General features: G+C 39.2%; 1 pseudogene across 1 annotated transcript; it reads left to right on the forward strand.

The window, feature by feature from the left end:
* The first annotated feature begins 9720 nt into the window (after positions 1 to 9720).
* Positions 9721 to 10414, forward strand: LOC309870293 (dnaJ homolog subfamily B member 6 pseudogene; annotated as a pseudogene). Its single transcript has one exon. The product of its transcript is annotated as a dnaJ homolog subfamily B member 6 pseudogene (transcript).
* Positions 10415 to 20592: the final 10178 nt, after the last annotated feature.

The following is a 20592-nucleotide window of genomic DNA, read 5'->3' on the forward strand; positions in this document are numbered from 1 at the left end:
GTCAGGCTGACCTCAAGTGAATTAGCTATACTGGATCGACCCTAAGTCACAGAGAAAACAACCTGTATAGACTCTTCCGTTGGCCTGCAGAGACTACTCCCACAGTCACATATGGTCTAATCCCTATAATGAGTCTGTTTTCTATATTATTTGTAGTGATACAGTGATGCAACCCTAACTGATAACTAAAAGTTTAGAATTATTTAGCAAGCATATGGAATGTAAGCCACATGAAGGTAGCGTTCTTCTCCTCCTCCTCCTCCCCTTCCTCCTTCTCCTCTTTCTGCTGTCCTCCTTCTCTTCTTCATCCTCCTCCTCCCTGTGCTCCGCCTCCTCTTTCTTCCTTGTCTTCTTCATTACTCTATCCCCTGTCTCTAGAACAGTGCTCAATACAAAATAACCTGTCACTAAATATTAACTGGGTGGGAGTCACAATTCGGGTTTTTTATCTATAGAAAGATAAGACATGCAGTTCCTCAAGTTTCCCTTTAATCTTGCTTTTCAGAGGTCTGTGGTAATTCCAACCAGAGATTTGGCAACTGCTTATATTGATCTGGAGATGGGCAGGAAAATCTGGATTGAACCTATAGATTAGAGGTGGGATTGTTACTGTGTAATGAGTATGGGTAAGAGCCCAAGAAGAGATGAGGAAGGAAAGGGGATGAGGAGAGAACCCTGGGAAACAAAAGTGAGTGATTATTCTGAATTACTTACTTCCTGGTGATTCTGTTATATATCCACATCCTTGCAGTGGGTTCATGGAGGATGAATGAAACACCTATACCTTGATGTTGGGCAGGACTCTATGACTTGCTTTGGCTAATGAAATGTTAGTAGACATGATATGAACAGATATTTAAAATGTGCATGTGCCATTGGGCTTCCCTTTTATGTTCCAGTGATCTTTTGTGAGAGAAACATGCCCTCAGTTGCCATTGTCCCTTCAGACTGGCCTCAGAATAAAAGCAGGTAGACTGGCCCCCAAGTTGAGCCTGACTTGCAACCTGGAGTCAGGTCTGGCTGACACACAGTCTGAAGCAGAGCCCACCCTAGTTTGACTGAACTGCAGTTCAGCTGCAGACTTGAGAGGATAAAAATAAATGCTTGTCACTGTAAGCCCCTGAATTTGGGATTGGCTTTTTGTTAGGCACCATTATTGTAGCAATCGCTAATAAATATAAATAGCAGCTCTAAACTGATGAAGAAGAACCTGTGAAAGGACCTGGGGAGGAAGAACCAGACAGCTATGAGAATCCAGGTGAGGGAAACTTCATGGTTGCCAAGAAGGATGTGTTTCAACAAGAGAAAAGCCTAGGTCACTGTCAAAGGCCACAGAGAAGTCAAGCAAGTCAAGGACCAAAATGTATTAGTTGGGTTTGACAACAAGAAATTAAGGAAATTCATATCTGATTTCTATTCATTTCTCTGGGAAGTAGGAGATGCAGTTTTCTGAGAGTGCAAGGGAAGAGACTGGAGACCAAGGAGAAAGCTATAAAAGCTGGAAACTTTGCTGAGAGGAAGGAGAGAGACACCATGTGATCTTCCCCCTACTGTGAATGCAGCCCTAACAGAAAGAAGAAACATCTGGGTGTTCCATGTGATGTTGGAGTTTTTTGGAGTGTGTGAAACTAAAAGACATAAAACATTTTTCTATTAATCCCATCAATTTTCAACTCTTCTGAATTTCTGCAGCACCAGAATTTGTACCGCACATTTTTATGTGTTTTTTTTAATAAATTGTCTTACAATCTTCACTGATTATGTGCTAATAGCATTTTATTTCTTTCCCTGTATATCCATCTACCGATTTTTCCATTTCTGCACCCATCCATCTGTGCGTGCTTTCATCCATCACCCATCAACCCACCCACTACATTATTCCTTCAAGGATGTGAGGGAACTTGCAAGTAATACTACATTACAATGTTAAATTAAATGTAAAAATTTCTGAATCAAGGAATATATAAAGAGCATGTTAGTTATATGGTAAGGACCCCAAATAATTTTTGATTGATCAAATAGCAACCCAGCAAAAAAAAAAAAAAACCCAAAAAACAAAAAAAAAATTGTTTATAGTATCCAAAATCTATGAAGAACTTATCAAAGTCATCACCCTCCCAAAAAAATAATCCAGTCAAGAAATAGGCAGAAGACATGAACAGACATTTCTGCAAAGAAGACATCTAAATGAAAAAGTGCTCAACATAGCTTGGGATCAGGGAAATACAAATCAAAACCACAGTAAGATATCAACTCACACCAGTCAGAATAGTTAAAATTAACCAGTCAGGTAACCACACATGTTGGTGAGAGTACAGAGAAAGGGGAACCCTCCTACCCTGTTGGTGGGGAATGCAAGCTGGTGCAGCCACTCTGGAAAATAGCATGGAGGTTCCTCAGAAAGTGAAAAATAGAGCTACCCTATGACCCAGCAACTGTACTACTGGGTATTTTTATCCAAAGGATACAAACTCAGTGATTCAAAGGGGTCACATGCACCATAATGTTTATAGCAGCAATGTCCACAATAGCCAAACTATGGAAACAGACCAGATGTCCATTGACAAATGAATGGATAAAGAAGAGGTGATATATAATGGAATATTTCTCAGTCACCAAAAGAATGAAATCTTGCCATTTGCAATGACATGGATGGGACTGGAATATATTATGCTAAGTGAAATAAGTCACTCAGAGAAAGACAAATACCATATGATATCACTCATATGTGGAATTTAAGAAATAATACAGATGAACATAGGGGAAGGGAAGGAAAAATAAAATAAGATGAAAATTGAGAAGGAGGAAAACCATAAAAAGATGCTCTAGGAAACAAACTGAGGGTTGTTGGAGAGGTGGTGGGTGGTGGAATGGAGTAAGTGGGTGATGAGCATTAAGGAGGGCACTTGATGGAATGAGAGCTGGGTGTTGTATGCAACTGATGAATCACTAAATTCTACCCCTGAAACTAATAATACACTATATGTTAATTAAATTGAATTAAAAAAAGAACCAAAACCCTCCCCACATTATTTCTATAGCTATGAATTTCCACTTTGAAAACCTACCATTGTAATTAGGTTATATCTTAAGATTAAAAAAGGGAGTTTGAGCAAGTAAACATGAAGAGAAAATAATGTGTAAGTTATAAACTCTCAATATGGAAAGCTTTTAGTTAAAACAAATTTTCCTTGGTATCTTAAATTACACAGAGAAAGTGTTTTTATGTAATTTCCTCTGTTCTTACCAGGGTAAGGTAGGGTATTATTAGGGTATTATGATCTGTCTCTCTGTCACACCTGCCCCTTAGGATGGATAAAACAAGTAGTGTTGTCAGTTGTTAGGTCTTTGCAGAGGGAAAATACTTCTGTTCATCTTTGGAAGTGGAGGAAAAGATTGGAAATTACACACTGAATTCTGATTTTTTTCTTTTGTGCACATCAAAACTTACCTCTGTCTCTTTTATAAAATATTTTTTTTTCATTTTATATACTTGTATAATTCATACCTAGGAAAATAAGAGGTCATTCTCAATGTCAAGAAATTTAGCCCACCTCCCCCCCCCCCCGCCCAAAAAAGAAAAGAAATTTGGCTATCCTGGTTAATCAATGCCTTCTCCAAGTGGCAGGAAAATAAAATTAGGATCATGTGATCATCATATTTCACAATTATGTTATTAATATTTAAAAGATGGATTTAAATGACTGGTTTCATCTCCCTTTTGAGGTTAACATTGACATAAATTGAAAATTATTTAGCAAACATACCTATTTATCTCCTTGGGTTCTAGAAACAGCCTTTTAAGAAAGTAAAATGTAAACCAATCCCATCACCAGTAACCTCAGGCTTCAGGACTACAATCCTCCAAAGCTTTTGGCAACATGATTAACTCCAGTCATTTCCCAGACCTCTCCATCCCATCAGCTGCTGTGATCATCCTCCCAGGAAGAGACAAATCTATTAACGATATCCAAAGTTTTAATCACTGCACATCTTCCTTTGACTTTAGGTTAGTTTTTATTTACTCTGTTGATCAGCACCTGGATTGAAACCCTTTTGTAGAATTCTAGGAAATGTATTCACCCACTCAATAAACATATTTTTTGAGTCTTCTATATGCCAGGCTCAGTGTTAGGACCTAGGGAGATGCTAATGAGCCAGATCTGTGCATTTCTTTTTGTAATACTCTCTTTTCATTTGGATGCCTGGATGGCTCAGTTGGGTAAGCATCTGCCTTTGGCTCAGGTCATGATCCCAGGGTCCTGGAATTGAACCCCCCATCTGGCTCCCTGCTCAGCAGGAAGCCTGCTTTTCCCTCTCCCTCTGCCTTCTTCTTCCTCCGCTTGTGCTCTTTGTCAAATAAATAAACAAAATCTTAAAAAAAAAGAATGTAGAATTAATTAAAAATATACTTTTTATTCACTTTGATGATAATTAATAATTTTAAGCATATTCTTGGTCAACTGGATGACTAATTTATAACTAACATTCTGCAACTTCTGTGCTCATGTTTATTTACAGTTACTAAAAAAAAAACCCAAAATGTAATAAACAATCTTATTCACACTGAAAGACTTATTTTCTACACAACACTGTAGGTCACATAAAATTAAAACTGTTAATTTATTTGTTCAGCCTTTATTTCATATGTGAATTTGTTTTGATTATGTAGTTGTATAAAAGCATACACAGAAGTACTTAATATCAAGTTTCATGCTATTATTATTTCCATTTGGTAGCTTTCTTATAGAGCCATTTAAGTCAAAATGGTTAGGTCTGCACCTAAAATTATGGGTGATTTTCTTTTGAAAGAAGTCCCTATGTTACTTGTATTTGAAAAGCATAGTTTTGGTTTCGTGTCAGCGATCTTTCAGGGATGCTATTCTATAAAATCCTTTTCTCCATTCCCTTTGTGCGGGTCCTATCATCTGACAGTTTACAATCTTCCCTATTTTCACCTTCAGCTAGTAAAGTGAGGGGAGACCCAGCTAAATGTGATGGCAGAATATAATTTAGAAATACCCAAGGGCTGAGCATTTTTTAACCCCATTAAAAATTATCTAAGTGGCACATGAATACATTCCCGCAAGGTCAAGCACAGTAACCCCCTGGGTTATTTGCAGGTCAGATTCTCAGTTTTTAAAATGAGCTGTGTGTACTCTCAGGGTATTAGGAAGCATGGAGGATATAATAAGATAGAGAATATGGCAATCATGCTTTAAGGTTGGTGAAAATTAGAAAATGTAAACAAATACTATCTATTGGGTATAATACAAGTTACATGCCTGTTGAAGGGACAACTTCAAAGGAGTTCCAAACGTCATGCTGGGTACTTCTTTGGGATATACTAAAAAACCTTCCAGGCTCTGGCAACCTCTCTTCTCAGTCTTCAAGGGCTACTTTCGTGGAAACCTTAGAAAACATTATAAAAAGAAATGCTCCACGGAGCTAGAAACTTGAAGCTGTCCTTTCCCTACCAGATTTTGAGCACTTGGGAGATTGAGAGGATTTTTTTTTTTTTTGGTGAAATCTCGTAGGGATTTGCGGACTGTAATGTCTGTTCTGGCACACCGTACCACCCCATCACCAAGTGGTTGTGCTCCTCTTTTTCAGTCTACAGAAATGTTCTCATTCTTATTGCACCTAAGGAGTTATAGACATTTGCAACAGTGACTAGGCCCCCCTCTGGAATCTTCTATTTACTGGTTGGAAATCACCAAACTATTTGATGTTCTTTTCATCTGACCATCCAACTGTCCTCATCCTCTGGTCTGTGCCTACTAGCATATGATGCCCATTCATTCATTCAATGCATTCCTGGGTCCCTGAAATGCAAGAAGCCACCTCCATGTACTTGGAAGCTCTAAATATACATTCTCACAGTCCTCTTCTCTATTAAACATGGCATCTCCTTGCATTTGGTTGAAGTACATTATCTACTTAGTTATCTCATTAGCCTTCATGTCTCTGTTTTAGTCTGTAAAGTACCATAGTTAATTTGGGTCATATCTCCAGTTTACCTCTCCCATTTGGTAGCCAATAAATCAGCAGGCCAAATGATCAGATCTGGAGCCAGAGACATGACTCCCTTCATCTTCTCAGTCTTCCGATGCCTCTTGTGAAATCATCTACCAACACTTTGTGTTTATCCTTTGCTTGACATTGCCTTTGAATAGTGATTCTCAAAGCAGGTGGTGATAGTGTGACGGGTGTGAATTCAGAATCTCCACTTGTGTCTGTGAGTGTTTGCAAAGTTTGAATCATAATATCTAATTTAATTTTTTCAAATGACAATAAGGGAAGGCATATGATTTTAATGTTTTTAAAAGAAAGCATGGACTTTAAGAGATTGTAACACAGCCTTTGAATTTTACAAAGAAGATGAGATCTTGCCTGCTTTCCAAATGTTACCGGGTAGGACTTTCAGGCAGTTCGGTAAAAAGAGGACAGTTGTACCTTTTTGTTATTCTTTCCTTCCTTCTTTCTGCTACTTGTAAGGGAGCTATAATGGTTAGAGCTTCAAAAGCTTTCCTCCGGAGCCCTCCTACCTGGATTGCTTGGATCTATACCACTACTACTACTTCTACTACTACTTCTTCTTCTTCTTCTTCCTCCTCCTCCTCCTCCTCCTCCTCCTCCTCCTCCTCCTCCTCCTCCTCCTCCTCCTCCTCCTCCTCCTCCTCCTCCTCCTCTTCTTCTTCTTCTTCTTCTTCTTCTTCTTCTTCTTCTCCTTCTTCTCCTTCTCCTTCTTCTCCTTCTCCTTCTTCTCCTCCTTCTCCTCCTTCTCCTCCTCCTCCTCCTCCTCCTCCTCCTCCTCCTCCTCCTCCTCCTCCTTCTTCTTCTTCTTCTTCTTCCTCCTCTTCTTCTTCCTATTCTTCTTCCTCCTCTTCTTCTTCTTCCTCTTCTTCTTCTCCTTCTTCTTCTTCTTCCTCTTCTTCTTCTCCTTCTTCTTCTTCTCCTTCTTCTCCTTCTGCTCCTCCTTCTTCTTCTTTGAGAGAGAGGATTGACAGAGAGTGTGAGCAAGAAGGGGCTGGGTGGAGGGGGGTGCAGAGGGAAAGAGAGAGAGACTTTTAAGCAGGTTCCACACTCAGTGTGGAGCCTGACATGGGCCTCATTCTTATGACCCTGAGATCATGACCTGAGCCTAAATCAAGAATCAGATGCCTACCAGACTGAGCCACCCAGGCACCATGTTTCCCTCTACAGTTCTTTACACAAGCAAATATGCCTCTTCCATTTACTACAACTACAACTACAGTTACTACAACTACAACTACAGCTGGGTTTCTGTTACTCACAGCTGAACCTAACTTGAACTGATATGCCTTGTTAATTTGATTTCTCAGTAGCTTAAAAGGACCAAATTAGAAGCAGGAAGGGCTGCTTCTGTTAGCAAGTAAGGAAACAGAAAAAATCATTGTAGGCCAGGAAGTTAATTAATGGTGATATGGCTGACGTCAAGTCAGCAAGAAGGCAGGAAAAGGTGTAGAATATTTCAGACATTTTTTTGGGAAGACAATTGATGTTTAAAAAACTCTGACAAAGAGGGTAAACTTCAGTTACTTTCAGATTTGACACTTGAGACACTTTTCCTCATCACCTCTTTTGTCAGCAATATTTCTGGAGCTAGTCATTGTGTGAGCGAGGGCAAAAAGTAAACACAATATACCTTTGTACTCAAGATGTTCACAGTAGACCCCAGGAAGGTGAGACATTTGTCTCAGTGAGCACTGAGCGGTGTGGATGTACATTAATTTTGTGTAAGTTGGTAGCTGGGAGAGCTTATTAGTTCAGGGACTACTCCTATGGTTACTTATAGTTGTTTAAATTGTCCTAGGTTAAGTAGAGACAGAGGCTGAGTGTGAGACCCAACAATCCGAGCTGCTGGTCTAGTTCCTTAACAAATGACACTGCCTCGCTTGTCCTAAATTCTCTTTAAATAACGAAAATTTATTTCCCTCTTGACTACCTCCTGACAAAAGGGCTCCTGTTCTCTTCCATTCTGTCACTCCCAGAAATACCAACACAAGAAAGCTTCATCAGCAACTAAGGTCACAGTGTCAGACAAAGCTTATTGTCTGGCTTGGTGATTTTGTTCCAGGAAGAGAACTCTTAAAATAATACCAGAACACCAAAATGCAGAGCTGGACTTACTCATTTCCCAACCTTTCATAGTTTGATTTTGTAAACCTAACTCACTGAAAAATTAATTTTCAAAATCTTCGGGACACCTTAGTCACAATCAATTTTTGTGGATAGAGATAATGACTTGAACGGAACATGAGCAGAGAGTTGATTTTAAGTAAGGAAATGGGGTCAGGGTGAGGTTAAGTGCCTGGCCTGGGGTCAGATAGCAAGCTGGTGACTCAACTTTGCAGCTCCTGGATCTGAGGCCTGCAAAGAAAACCAGAGCCCATTTCCTCTTGATAAGTTAACTGCCCCATATCTGTGGTCTGTCGTAAGATTTTAAGAGCCACATTCCTTTTGTGACTACAGACCTGAGCTCCTGTGACTTTCACCAGAGTCTGGAAAACACTTTCAAGGTCAGACTGCAGTATATAGAGGGCAGATTAGCGCTTTATTTGCCACTGAAAATCATTATGCAATTCATAGGAGTTGCCATCTTTTTGGTGTCTTATGATCTCCATTGGGTACATATTATTCATAACACGCAGCCTACAGAACAGATGGCCATGTCTCAGAAATGATGATGACATGTGTTTATGGAGTGCTTCCTATGTGTCAGGCACTCTATGAAGTGTTGTACACGGATTATCTCATTTAATCCTCTTGAGGGCCTTGTTGGATAGGTTAATTTATAGCCCTTTTTACTGATGAGGATGTTGAGGCTTTTCAGGGGTTAAGTACCTAGCCCACGTTGACAGGGCTAGAAAATGGCCAAGTAAGAGCTATGAACCCAGTTTTGGAGGACTCAGAGGCCACTATACTATACAAAATTCCTATACACTCATATTGACCTTTCCCCCCACACTTCTGTTATTTCAATTATTTTATAGAGTAAAATTTTGTGTGGGTATAGCTTTTATCCTTAGCCTAAGGTAAGTGGTCTGACTTAAAAAATTATATATATGTATATGTATATATATATATAATTTTATATTATATATATAAATATAATATGTATATATTTTAGCAGTGATGTTAATTGTCCCACCTGCAAACAGACCAAAGATGCATCTCCCACTGTGGTCATGTTTGGAGATCTTAGTTACACGCCTCAGAAAGTAACATTTTCCAAACTAAAAAGCTGAAAATAAAACTATTTGAAAGTAGAATTTTATGTGAAAATTCATGACGTATAGTGGCCCTGCCCCAGTCTTTCTGGGACTTCTTCCAATATTCCTCATTTTCTGGAAAACACGACCCAGCAAACTAAAACAGATGATGGAATAGACGTGTACAAAAGTTTTTACTTGAAAAGTTTGCTCCTAAAAATGGAGTTCTATGTGGATTAGAGAAGCATCTATTTCTTTGGAATGGGATGAATAGAGAAGTTATAAATTACTTTTCCGGTTGTTTGTCGGAAAAGGGAGAGAATGAAGAGCATGAGAAGGGGCACTCAGCGCCACCAGCACTCCCGTGCTGAAGCTGAGGGGACACGTCTGCCGGCCTCTGGTCCTGCCCCTCCCCCCACTCGAGGCTCCTAGTCCACCTCCCCAACTGCCCCGCGGCTCCTGCCCCCCACAGCACTGGCCCCCCATGACTCTGCCCTCAGACTCCGACCACAGCGTGTTAAGCCTGCTGGATCACTCTGAAGTTCTAGGCGGGCAGTGACATGCCTCGGTGGAACGTATTAAAAAGACATATCAGAAATCAGCACTGAAGTGGCATCCTGAGAATAAACAAGAAGTGGGGAGAAAACTCAAACAAGTAGCTGAGGTGCATGAAGTGTTATTAGATGCTAAAAAACAGGACGTCTATGGTAAATATGTCAAAGAAGGATTAAATGGAGGTGGAGGTAGGACATTTTGACAGTCCCTTTGAGTGTGGCTTCACTTTCCGAAACCCAGACCATGTCTTCAGGGTATTTTTTGGTGGAAGGGACCCATTTTAATTCAGCTTCCTCAAAAACCCATTTGAGGACTTTTTTGGGGTCAAGCAAATGGGTCCCTGCCAAAGCAGGTGAGGCAGAGGTTGTTTTTCTCTGCCTTCAGTGGATTTCCACCTTTTGGAGGAGAATTTTCTTCATTGATAGAGGATTTACTTCCTTTGGTTCACCAGGTCCGTGGGGCCTCACTTCATTTTCTTCCAAGACCTTTGGTGGTAGTGGGATGCCTAATTTCAAATCTGTATCACCTTCTACTAAAATTGTTAATGGCAGAAAAATCACTAGAACGGGAATTGTCGAGAAACAGTAGAAGTTGAAGAAGGCCCACTGTTGAAGTCCTTATGATAAATGGTAAGGGGCAGCTGCTATGATTAGACAACAAATGATTAAATCCGTGTATGTAACAGAAATGTTGACTCTATCCAGCCCAGTTGAGGATTTAGCAGGAGCAATTTGATTTTTTTTGAAGATTTCAAATAACTCAACTTTCAGCATAACTGTAACTGTACTATTTATACACAGCTCATCAAAGGCCTAGTTGATATAGACTTTTGAGTTTATGGTTAAGACCCCATAATAGAGCTAATTTTTTGTCTTTAGAATTGTTGTATATCTCTGTATGCACTTTGCTTTTTTATTAAACCTTTTCCATAGTGACCTGACTCTTGTATGCTAACACCAGTGTGGACCTGCTTTTCCATTGTGTCTGAAACATGAGCCAAGCATTGTCACGATGAATCTTCCCCCACAATAATTTCAGTTATTTCTAGTACTTAATATTGAGAGCTATTAATGCATTAATGGTAATCTGTTTCTCATTTGATGTAAATGGAGGATGTTTTCTAGTTGTGCACGAATACTGGCATCTTAGTAAAATTTTAGGATTATTTAAATATGTAATGTTAAGTTTAGGTTTAAAAAAGTAAAGCTAGGGTTGCCTGGGTAGCTTAGTAGGTTAAGTATCTTCCTTCAGTTAAGATCATGATCCAGGGGTCCTGGTGATTAAGTCCCACTGTGGCTGTGGCCTACTGCTCAGTCAGAAGCCTGCTTCTCCTTTTCCCCTTTTTCCTCCCCCTGCTCATGCTCTCTCTATCAAATAAGTAAGTAAAATCTTAAAAAAAAAAAAATAAAGCTGGTAAACTGGGTCTTTGTTATGTACTTAAAGAAAGAAAAATGCAAAGGTGTTCGGTGCACTCTTTCTTGAGTGGAGCCTAAAAAAAAAATGTACAACTTAACTTTTCGATTTACTTTTGTTTTAGGTGGCAAAATATCACTTTGGTAACTGATAAATACTGTAAATTGAGTTAAAATTTTAGTTAGAAATGACTTTATTAAATAATAAATAGAAAAATCACATGTGCTTTTGTGTGTGTTTTGTGGGGAGGTGTGTATGTGAAACTTTGGAGCATTGGTAGATTTCAGAGTTCAGTTAACCCAATCTCATCAAATCAAGAAAAAATGGATAAAAAAAAAATGGAAGGAATGGAAAGGATGTATTGTAATTTTTCAAGATATAAATATTTCAAACTTTTAAAATAGTTCACATTATGAATTTATAGGCGATATGAAATGTTGAGGTGTTAAGCCAGGGGTGTCTTTCTTAAGACAACATGGCTACAGCATCCCACCACCTCTGACAGCAAACCTAAATTGTAGACTAATCTTTTTGAGGCGTGAGCAAATTTCTTAAAAAGTAAAACTACACTTAAATAAAAAATTAAAGTAGCATTTTTAAAGTTGCAAAATCAGCTGTTGTAAAAGTTGATTGTTGTGAAAAAATGAAATGGAAAATGCAGGTAAGTGAACAGAAAGAACTAGAATCCTTCACAGTGCTACCACCTAGAAGAGCCACTGTCTAACACCCTGGAGTATGTCCTTATAGGTCCCTTTTGTCCTTGTGCACACATACATGCATGCACACATTTGTACCATTTGACCTAAAATTTTAGGACACACTTTTCCTACTTAACTGTAAACCACGACTATAATATTAACACCCATAACTCTTTTTTTTACATGATATAATTTCCCATGGCTGTAGTTGGACGTTTAAAATTGTTTTCGATATTTTGCTACTATAGAAACTCCGGAAAAAAAAATTTCCTTTTAGGAAAACTTTGAATTTATCCTTAATAATTTTTTTAGGTTAAGGCCCTAAAATTTTTGTAATTTCTGGATTAAAGCAAATGCAGATTAGGAGACCTATGAAATAGTCTATAATGCTCTCCAGTTTATACCCAACTTGTACCTTGATTTTTGGTATATTTGGGCCATGGTTAGTGGAAGTATTTTTAGTGCCAGCTCTGACTGTACAACAAATTGAGACTTTTAGAACTAATGTTTGTTGTGTGGTTAGCTTAGAGTAAGATATCATAGAGGTCAATACATGGCATATATTATTATGAATATAATTATTATCATTGAAGTCCAGGACATTTTAGAGGTCTAATTGAATGTCATGCAAATTCATTGGCTGCTGGCCTTTCTAAGTCCTGAACATGTGGCAAGCTCAGATATCATTAAAATAGGATATTTGAAGAACTTCTGAAAAAATTGGCATATGTGGAAAGCAGATGCTTTATACTGATAACAGTTAAGTTTCGCATTTGAAATGCTGAGCTGTGAGGATAAAACTATGGATAAGACATATCTGAGAATATGTGGATGTTTTTAATAAAAAGGCATATATTTAAAGAAAAATATTCCTCACATGGTTTCCGTTGTTAATTTTTAGTAGGGTATTCTTCCCTAATGGTGCTTAAATTATTTAACCGTCTTCCTTTATGATATATTGGGTTGTATTTTAGTTATAGAATTTGCGTTTTTGCTCCTCTCTCTTGATGAGAGCAGTAATTGTTGAATAAGAGTCTACATCATTAACATTTACATATCTTTCTTAAAATAGTGTTTAAATTTTGTTGACTTTTCCCAAGTCATCTCAATGGACCAGAAAAGTGCGTGTAATGAGGTAGCATTAGGTAGAGGTTCTTCAATGTATCTAGCTTCTTGTATATGAATAATTCACTCAGTCCATCATCTATCCATTCATTAATCTACCTACCAAACATTCATCTAATATATTTTTATGGAGTACCTACTTTGTATCAAGTCCATGGGAGGACCCACTGGCAGCAGTAGAGGTTTAGCAAACTACAAGGGTAAATTCGTGTGGATAAGTAGAAAATCAAAGAACTTGGGATGAAAAAATAACTCTTACTCTGTATTTCCAAAAGTTTTAGATAAGCTATCTTCTTGCAATACCTCAGCAGGTTATCTGTATTTATTCTTATGAGTTGAGATTAGGTGGAACTTCATATTCACGCTATATATCAGTCAACATATTTACCATATATCTACTATGAGGCATACTATGAGGCAGACCCTTTCTTTTTTTTTTTTTTAAGATTTTATTTATTTATCAGAGAGAGAGAGAGCACAGGCAGACAGAATGGCAGGCAGAGGCAGAGGGAGAAGCAGGCTCCCTGCAGAGCAAGGAGCCCGATGTGGGACTCGATCCCAGGACGCCGGGATCATGACCTGAGCCGAAGGCAGCTGCTTAACCAACTGAGCCACCCAGGCGTCCCATGGGCAGACCCTTTCTTATCACCAGTGAGAGAGGGTGAACAAGACACATCAACTCTTCTCTCATGAGACCTAATATCTGGACCATACCTCTCCTGTCCCATTATGTATTTCCCAGCACTCTGTATCTCCACCTCCGCACTGTCTGGGAATTAACTGTTTATCAGTCACTCAGCCTACTTAAGGGTAGCGTCTCTTCCATGTTTCCTCCTCTATTTCCAGGCCCTGGCACAGTCCCAACTAAAGCTGCTCCATATATACTTATTGGATGTTCATTTACTAACCCTTCAGTTTACTTTAGGGCTACGTTTACCTCATCTGAATAAAACAACATATATATCTCATGGCCATAAGATACTTTGATTTGACTTCAATTTAACTTTTCTGGGTTAAAGTCCTACTATGTCTCTCTACCTGCCTTATACAAACCACTCATAGTTTTCCAAATTGGCTCTGTTCTTCAATTCATATTTTCCCTTTTCCCAGAATAATTTAATCTCTGTTTGCTTCTCCTCTTCTTCTCCTTCCTATTCTCTTCCTCCTCCCCCTTCTTCTCCTTCTCCTCCTCCCCTGTCCCCTTCCCTTCCCCTTTCCCCTTCCCTTCCCTCTTTCCCCTTCCTTCTCCTCCCCTCCTCCCTCCTCTTCTTCCCTCCCCTTCCATCCCCTCCCTCCCCCATCCCCTCCCTCCTCCTTCCCTCCCTTCCTCACCCCTCCCCTCCCCTCCCTGTTCCCCCTCCTCTCCTCCCCCATACTTCCTCCCCCCTTCTTCTCCTTCTCCTCCTCCTCCAATTCCTCTTCCTCCCCCTCCTCCTCCTCCTCTTTCTCCCCTTTTTTTTCCTTCCCCTCCTCCTCCTTCCCCTCTTCCTCCTCCCCCTCCTCCTCTTCCTCCTCCTTCTTCTTCGCTTGAGGCCTAGCTCAAATAAATTTGGTCTGTGAAGCCTTCCCTGGGTTGCCTTGATTATAAACTATCACTCCTTCCCTCATGCTGCCATAATGCATTGACTGATTGCTTTTCTCCTTCTTTCTTCCCCCAACATTAAATAACAGTTCATTTAGTCTGTGTCTTCCCTGCTTGGGAATAAGCTCCTCTGAGGAAGGAGCAGATCTCATTCATTTTGGTATTCCTCATCACATCCAGAGCAGTGCTTTGCACACAGTAAGAGGCTAGTAAATGTTTATGGAATGACTGAATGAATATATGAATAGACTCTCCACAATGAATGGGCTTCATGTGTGACTTAGTGGAAGAAGCTTATTACAAAAGAATATGTGTACTGGGGATTAATGATGTCAATAAAGGTGAGGCGAAGGGCAATCTATGTGGTGGGTCACAGAACAATAAGTGTGAGCCAGAGAAGGCAAGGTGTTTATGTGGGGAACAATTATGAGATAAGCCTGACTAAAAGGCAGGTTTAGAATCCAGAAGGCTTTCAGTATAGATAGGGCCAAGAAACATGGCCTTGGGCCCAGTGGAGCTGAGCCACCTTCTTGATTCCTGAATTGGATTTCAGGTATACAGATATTTGTGGCAACAACTCATGTTCTCTTCCATATGTTCCTATGTTTTTGACCAATACATTCAGTAGGATGAATGTTGTAGCTACCAAAGATTTTAGAGATAACTTTTATCTAATGATACCAGCTGTTATATTCAACTGGTGAGTATGAGAAAATAAGACTTCAAACAGTATTTTACATTTGAATGACAATTTAAAGTTTACAGGCTGTTTTCTAGTGTGTTATGTTTTTATTTTCACAACAATTCTGAAAGATGCTGAGGGGGAAACTGAGTCCAAGCCAGCACAGATAATACAATCACTGAGTTAGGACTTCCAAGCCTCCAGAAGCCAAATATAGTGTTTTTTTTTTTTTTCCCTGTACAATTCTTTCTTTATATATATCTCTCTCTCTCTTTTAAAAAAGATTTTATTTATTTAAGAGAGAGGGAGAGTGAGAGAGGGAGTGCACATGAGCAGAGAGGAGGGGCCAAGGGAGGAGGAGAAGCAGACCCCATACTGAGCAGGGAGTCTAATGCAGGGTTCAGTTCCAGGACTCTGAGATCATGACCTGAGCCAAAAGTGATGCTTAACTGACTGAGCCACTCAGGTGTCCTGTCTAAAACTCTCTTATCTTTGCTATCAGGAAGGTAGTTGGAAAAGACAAGGAATATATGAGGGAATGGGGGGTGTGTGGAGAAAGTGGAGAGGTAGAATTGTGATTTATTCATTCACTCAGCAACTGTATATCCCATGTTCTTTCTCTGCTCTCTTCGCTCCATACCAGCCATTTCTCAATCCTCAGGCATTCTCCAGGTGACAGCTGAGAAAATGAGAGCAGGGACTTGGGAGCACAGTGGAGGGTACCTAGTCTAGCTCTGGAATATCAGGAAGGCTTTTTAGAGAATGTGACTTTTTAAAGAATGTGACTTCAAGATTGAAAGCAAAGGAGAATCCAGGTGAAAGGGGTTGAGAAATTGAGGGCAGGGAAAGAGTTGCGAGCCAACTCATGAAATTGGGCCACTGATTTAGGGAAAAAAGCACATCCCAGTGTGGAAAGATGCTCTTTAAGCCTCTCAGAGTGTAGGCAAGAAGGGCAAACTGAACTTTACATCTCTTTGTTCTTGAGTTGTTTCTTTTGTCTTTTTTTCCCCAATGAGGAGAGGGAATAAACATCTCCTCTGGCCTCTTTGGTCCAAGAGCTATAGTGGTTTTGGCTGGAAAAGTCCACTGGGGGAATGGTTAATTGTGTGCCTGACGTTATTTCATCATTGGATTTTCTGTTCTAGCCCCAGTGATGCCTGTCATGTCCCAACCTGAGCCAATGGGGCTCACACCATCTGAATTCTCTGCCCAGCTTGGAGGCAAGGCTCTATAATCCTTAGTCAGGCTGAAGAAGTAATCATTTCTCTTGGAAGAGATTGACACCCATAACCCAGAGAACAGTGAAAATATGCACTGGGAAGAAAGGAGTAGATGCGAAGAAAGGAGTAGATGTGATGGGCTATATGGGGAAGGGAAAGGGTCAATCATTTTGAAGATTTTGCATGAATATCTTTTCTTTAGAAATGGACAGAATACTTAGTTTTATGTTGTTTACTATTGCTGATGTATACAGAATCTGTGTATATGCTCAGATTACTGTACTCTTTTTCTTCCTACTTAAGACAACTTTATTTCTCATTATAGCAATGTAGCCAAGAGCTAAAGTAGCATGGCTGAAATTACATGTGAACTGTACTTAAAAACATTTTTTTTGAATGCAAAACAAAAGTACCTCTTTTTAAAATTAAAAAAAGCAGTATATGTTCCACTGAGGCTCTGAAAATCAGAATCTCAGCATATCAATTGAACATTGACTTTTAAAAAATGTATGGGTTGATTTAACCTATTTACAGAATGCCAGAAGGCAAGAAGAGAAGGTTTCTTCTGGAGTTGAGCTCAGAAAGCCTCCTTTGCCAGAAAAAAGAGCCAAACATATTAATATTCAGTGACTCTTCAAAGTCCAGGCAGCCTGAAGAATGCATTCGAAGGAGAAGAATTTGTTGGTTTAGTTAGTCTGGCAGGTAAGAACGAGAAAGTCAGTGACCTCCTGACAAATCCTTTTTTAAACATCCTAATAACCAATATCAGCAGGTTTTCGGGGCCTCTTTTCCCTCTTCCTCTGGGGAGGTGCAGAAATGGAAGTCAGTGGTGTAGTAAATACATAGTCTTTCCTGCGAAGAAATGTAAATATCTTCCCTGTGTTTATGCATTTGAACTAAGGTACTCCAGGCAGAATTATAAGGGGATGTGCTAGAAGCACAGAGGTAAAAAACTCAACTGAACTACTTACATGGCATCTACAAGTAATGGAATGACTAAGTCATAAGATTCATTTTCATTCCCTGTTTATGTAAATTGAGCTTATTATATTGTTATCACAAACCAGACAAATGAAGATTTTGTTTAACTGAATTCCACCCTGTGAGTGTAATTTAAAGCTAGATTGTATATGTGGACAAAAACACAAAAATGGCAGAATTTTGACTGTTCAACTCCAGAGTATAATAATGCTAGTTTCTTACATTTTATATTGTTGAATCAGAGCAGCTAAAAATCTTCAATCTGGGCTGAGAGAATCATATTTCATATACACAGAGGGAAAAATAGACTTGTAGACTCCCACAGCATATATTTTTTCCTTACAGAACAAAAGAGTTTCAAATTTTCTCCTCCAAAATGTGAAGATTCAGAAGCAATTGTTCTGCTGCTGGGAAATTTGTTCTATAGAAATTTCTCCTGGGCAGCCCTGGGAAATCATGGGAAATGGAAAGGAGCTTGCCTCATCACTTACTCCTTTCCCCTTCCTCTCACACTTCCTTCTTTCCCTTCCTTGCCTTTCATTTTCCTTCTTTCTCATCTCTCTCTCTCCTTTCTTGCCTCTCTTCCTCCTTTTCTCCCTCCTTCCTTCTTCCTCCCTCCATGCACTTTTCCATGTTCTACTGACAGAAATCAAATGGTCAGACGAAACAGGATATATATGTTATAGCAGTCTTCCAAGGTATTTTCCTTTTGAGATTTGTAACTTAAATTCCAAGTACATTCTTTAGGATTAAATCTTGGTTCTTTCAAGGTATTGATTTCACAGGTTGGTGATGATTTGTGTTAAAACCTTATGTAACATTAAAACAGAACTGGAACATTTTAGATTGAAGGAGAAAATGTAGATGTGATTTGTAATCTTATCACTTCAAGGAGATTTGTGTTAGCAAATAGAAGACGTATGGGACGTTGATCATTTAGGTGGATTGGGGTTTTGAGGTTTTAGAGAAAGAAAAGAAGTTTTTATAAGAACTGGAGACAAGGATACTGGGTATTATCCAAGAAGCTTTCATAATGGAAGTTTATTCCTCAAATGGTTATCTTGGTGCTTTTAATTTATGGTCTCTAATGGGTAGGAAATCTCTAAGTAAGAACAAAGAGTTATGAACCCAGTAAGAAGGTTATAAATGAATCTTGACAAGGTGGCTTAAAGGAGACATTACAGCATTCAGGGGACAAGAATTTATATCTTATTCTTAGAATGTGTAATTTGCCTCAAAACCATCAAAGTTATCATCAGATAATATTTCTTAGACTCTTTTAAGAACCTGGTATCTTAAGATCTATACAAAATCAAACATGTAATCACACATAGTTAATGTAAGTCACTTTACTTTTTTATGTCGTTAGCAATCTTTCCCCAAAATGTCTTAACTCTAAATATCAAGCTTATGAGAAGGAATTTTGCAAATACCATTTCCACACTGTAAAAATGGAAATTTTGTATATCTATATATAGATATAAAGATTTATACATATAAAGGTTGATAATATAAAGACACATATAAAGATATACATATAAAGATTTATATATATAAAGATATAAAGATATTTATATCTATATAAAGATATATATACATATAAACATAAATATATGCATAATAAAGATAAAGGTATCTGTATATAAATATATGTTACTCTGAAGAGAAAGATATTTGCAAAGATCCTTGTAAAGGTAAACAGCACTTGAGAGAGAATAACTACGATTATGAAGTGGTTATTCCAGTGATCCAAGGGTAGCCGTGGTTGGTTAATTTGGGCTTACAAGAGAGTACTTTTCAAGGTAGTCTCTGGAGGGAAGAGAATGGGGCTGTGTTCCTAATCACCCCCCAACTGAGTTCTAAAAGACCCCACAAGACCTTGAGATATGAGGGTCAATAGGTGAAACTCGAGTACATAAGGCATAGAAAAACCTTGTCAGAAACTGCGTTAAGACTGTATGGAGATGTTGCTTGGCTTTGGCAAAGCATACTTACAACTGTTGCTATAAGGTCCACAATGTAGATTTCTTGGCCCTGCACTAGGCACCTCAGATCCAGTGGGCACAACAAACCACCCAGGGGTGTATCATTTTCCTTGCTTTATCGTTGAAGAAGCTGGGAGAAATAGTTTGACTCTGACTCCTTCTCCAGCTAAAAGTCGGTTAGAGGAGAGACGCTATAGGGCAACGACTACAGGGCCACACAAAGTGAGGGGAACGGGAGCACCTTGACTGAGCCCTGAATTCCAGAGCAGTATGACTTTTCCCTTCTGCATTTTGGTGTTTTCTCTCAGGCTCTGTTGGGGGAGGCCAGAAAAGTACTTTTTAATGAGGAAAGTGCTCACAGGGAGGTTCTGGATTTATATATAGCTGATGGCTGACCTGTGGTTTGAATAGGATTGTGCTAACCCAGGTCCCCTTCCCTTACCTCAAACAGATATCCTCCAAAGAATACAATGGTGGGGCCCGGGACCTGGAGGTCAGGCTCAGGGAGGGCTACTGGCCAGGAGCCCAGACAATGGTCGGAAGTCTTTAGATTAGTATTTCTACTCATATTGAGCCGTTACACACACATACACAAATTACTGTTTGGTAATATATTATTATTGAAAGACTATAGGCAGAAACAAAACAAAACTGAGGACAAACATTGCCCCATGTTAATACAGTCAGGTGTGGAAAATTTAGCACTTTTGAAGAATATATCTCAAAGGTTTTAGTCTTGTTCAAGTATGATTATACACACTAATGGAAACCATACCTCTCCAGCTTCTTTCCAAGCTCTTTCCCTCAGAGGACATATTACTTGAGTCTTTATTTGGATCTGTCCAACCTGCATCTTTCTGGCTCAGGGTCTCTTTGAAAGCTTTGAAAGGCTAAGAAGGCAGAAGTTTGAGATATCTCCATAATGTCATTAATAAGTCAACACTGACCTCAGAACTGAATTCATCTTGGGGAACATACATATCGAGCAGCTTCTGGCTGAGGAGAGAGAAAATGTCATTTTTTGCCAGTAAGGAGACAACTGAGTGGGGTCAGGGAGAATGAGAAGGTCAGTGTCTGGCATCCTGCCAGCTGGACCATTAGGAGAAATATCGGAT

This window comes from Mustela nivalis (genome assembly GCF_964662115.1).
Source record: "Mustela nivalis genome assembly, chromosome: 7".
Taxonomy (NCBI): domain Eukaryota; kingdom Metazoa; phylum Chordata; class Mammalia; order Carnivora; family Mustelidae; genus Mustela; species Mustela nivalis.